The sequence below is a fragment of the Embiotoca jacksoni genome, unplaced genomic scaffold (genome assembly GCF_022577435.1).
Source record: "Embiotoca jacksoni isolate LCO1_2020_lvr unplaced genomic scaffold, fEmbJac1.0.p SCAF_20, whole genome shotgun sequence".
NCBI classification, from domain to species: Eukaryota; Metazoa; Chordata; class Actinopteri; family Embiotocidae; genus Embiotoca; species Embiotoca jacksoni.
In genome coordinates, this window is record NW_027185341.1 from 9434466 (window position 1) to 9438198 (window position 3733).

Here is a 3733-nt window from a genome sequence, read left to right on the forward strand (position 1 = left end):
AATTTACATTATTTGGTCACTGGCCTCGGCCAAGCACCCCTTGAGGCTATAGCACGGTAAAATCCACATTTTGGTAGTGTGCAGTCTAACTTCTCCAACAGTGCATCACATTGATTGTTGTCGAGAGTATGTCTGAAACCAGGCATTATGGTTCCTCTGCTCTCTCCCCACATTATAGTCTCCACTTTCTTTGCTGGGCAGCAATGTTTCATGCACACAGATCTTATTGATCTTTGGGTTTTGACTGGTCTCCTAATTGCCAGCGGCTTCTTTTGTGTTGAAGTGAAATATGTGCCTCTCAAACAGCTGGTTGTGTTGTTTTGCCTTCTGGTCCACGTTGGTGATGTGGACTTATTATTCTACAGTTTGCCTTGCAGTGAGCACAGGCCTAAATTATATATAAATGTGTTTTAAGGAGTATTTAATTCCGCAGTCTTGTCCAGACAGTGCAATTTGAAAATTGGCAGATTGCAGAGGTCAGAGGAACCATTAGAGTTATATTTTAAATCTGTCAGGTTGTAATACAAAATCTAAGATTTTTTTTTGGAAACATATTAAAGCATATTTCTCCCTCTCCAGTCAGTGATGGAGCTGCCTCACATGTCATAACATTGACCTAATTGTGGAACCTTGAAACAAGCTGCATTGACCTCTGACCTTTTTATTACAAAAACCGGACGTTATATGACATATACACGATGGACAAAAGAACGGATACACTTGCTCTGAAAGGTGAAAGTCAAGTTAATCTGCCAGTAGAATCGTCAGATGCCTCTTTTTCCACCAAACAGTACAGGGCAGAAGCGTGGGCTGCAAACTAGTGCAACAAAAGGTGACACAGCAAGTCTATGACATTTCATTGTAAGGGTCTGACAGAAGACCGTAGACCACCATTTTGGATTTTGTCTGTCTTCCTTCCAGGCAGCCACGGGTTTCCATTCATTTTAGTCAATTAGTACATTTTGGTTTTGATGGGTTTTATAACACCTTAAGATATCCTTATATTTGCCAAATGAGACGCACATCAGCTCTTTTAATGTGCCACAAGGCAGCTTTCACTCCCAGCCTCTGAGGTAGAACTGGGCACGAGGGCCTTAAAAACAGTGCAATAAAAATAGTTCACAACTAATAGTTGTAAAGTTATTCAATATGAAGTGATTTCACTTAACTCCCTCTCTCATTTTTTTTCTCTCTGCCACTTTCCACACGCCTCAGCCTCTATCTGTCCATCTCTCAACAGGGTTGTGTTTTGAGGCTCCCTTCTTCTTTGTTTCCTATTGTTTGGATTTTTCTCCATCGCTGATTCTTTCCTCGGCTCTCTCCATCCATCTTTCTTTCCATCGGCTTCTTTTTTCCCCTGGCACTTACTGGTGTTCCCTCATTACAGGGGCTTGCCGAAGGCTACTTCCCGTTTCACTGCTCTGTGAGAGCTGCACATGGATTAAATGTGTGTGTGTGTGTGTGTGTGTGTGTGTGTGTGTGTGTGTGTGTGTGTGTGGGTGTGTGTGTGTTTGTGTGTGTCTCACTGGATGTGTATTTGATTTTTTTTTATTGTTGTTGCTTAGTTGACTGAAAGAAATATGACAAACCTTGTATTACTTCCAGCTCTTTTCACATATTTTTCTCATGTGAGTAGATGCATTTTAAAGAGATTTGAGAGAAGACGACGCTGAAGAAGACAAACTTAAGTAATGGCATTCAACCCATCTAGCCAATATATTATTAAATCACATCCCAGTTGTGGAAAAAAGCTTTCCGATTAGTTAAAGGAAAGCGGCCAATCAAAGCACGCAGTGCCGCTTTAAAGGCATGCCATTGGTCAAACATCCAATTTGAAGACACGATATTCCTGCTGCATCTATGTGTGTGTGTGTGTGTGTGTGTGTGTGTGTGTGTGTGTGTGTGTGTGTGTGTGTGTGTGTGTGTGTGTGTTTGTGTAATCACATCCATATGTGTACACATTCCTGTATTGTACATAACGTCAACACACTCACACAGCTCACGATGCCCAAACACAACGATGCCGGCTCCATCGCCATAGAAACCAGATCCCGGCCAATAAGAAGGAGCTGCCTTCTCGGGAGTGTAAACATTTTCATTGTTGTCATGGAGAAGTAGACATTGTTTGCATGCCATGTATTTGTTCTAATTTTTATACCGCCTTTTTTTTTTTTTTAATTTATTTGTCTCCTCTCTTTGTGACCTTAGCTGCGTTGCCTGAGGGTGTGTGAGGGAGAGCCAGGGAAGGTCTGGGGCTTGGTTAACAATATTAATACCAGCAACAATTTATGGCGTTCACAGTGTGGTGCACTTTTAGGTGGAGAAACGCTCCAGCAGACTCCACATGTTCTGGACTGTGGAGGTTGTGGTTTTGGAGCGCGTCGGATGCTGGCTTTGTATTGTCTGGGGGAGAGGTTATTTGGGGTTGCTGTTCAATAACTGTTTGTTCTTGCTTGGTTTTCGCTGCACGCTTGAACTTTATGACAAAGACATTACCGCGGCAGTAGGCAAACGACTGTCAAAAGGAGCTTATGAGCTTGAAGATTTAAATTTTGCTGTTGTTGCATTTGCGAGCCCTTTGTACAGAACGCCTTCCTCTCGTCCTCCTTCTCTTTCTTTCCCCTCACTGATGTTGGCGGGGGCCAACAACAACACAGACCTGGGATTTTTATATAGCTACAGAGAAAGTTTTGAGTCATCCAACACTTAATATCCACAAGGCATTCTTTGAGATTGGCAAAGCTTTTAGAGTCACTGGGGTTTACGGGCTCTTGCTCTCTCGCGCACACTCTCCTTGCCTACCTCGCTCTCCCTTTCTGAGAAGCAGTTGGAGCCTATAGCCATGGCTTATTTGCTTTGTATAATAGGCTGCTCACTGCCAGAGGATTGGCTTGGCTGGGAGGACAGACCGGAGGAGAGGAGAGAGTGGAGTCAAGGGAGGGAGACAAAGCAGAGTTTCTGCTCTGTGAAGGCTGCTGCTCTGGGCCTACAGGTTTCTTTTGTAATGACTGTGTGTGTGTGTGTGTGTGTGTGTGTGTGTGTGTGTGTGCGTGTGCGTCTGTGCGTGTGTGCGTGTGCGTGTGTGTGTGTGCGCGCGCCCCCCCCGTTTGCTTGAAGTAGCGGTCGCAAGCGGCAGCCAAGCGGAGATTTGGGGATACTTTGAGTCAGACAAAACTTAGAACTCACCAGACGTTACACCACCCTCACTGTCCCGCTTACTATACACTGTTAGAGTAGGACGAGAGTAAGTGTGTATATACTTCTGTAGCTCATATGGTGGGGAATGAAATATGGTTATAGTCACTTCATTTGGAGAAAAAGCTGGCCCACACAGGATAACATTACATTTAAGAGTAAAGACTTAGGTTTTGGTTGGACTTCAACAGCAGAACCTGTAAACGCTGAGTGAGTTACACCATCGGTCGGCCGAACACCGCCACCTCCTGTGGCTGTTCCCAACTAAAGGGCCTCGTTTCAAAGTAAAAGCCCTCTAGTGTGTTTGACCCAGTTTTGTTTTAGGGCCTGTAGTGATTATAATTAAGGTTCGAGTTAGAGTCTCTCCAGGAAATAAAGTTAAGTCACTTCGAAGTGCTCCTTATTGACAAAACCTTTTCTGAGTAGCACAGAGAACATGATATTCTCTGGTGTGTTGCCTCCATGTATTGATTGTTTCAAGATATTCATCTGTTTATGAAGCATATTGAACTCAACCACAATGACTAGTTAATTAATT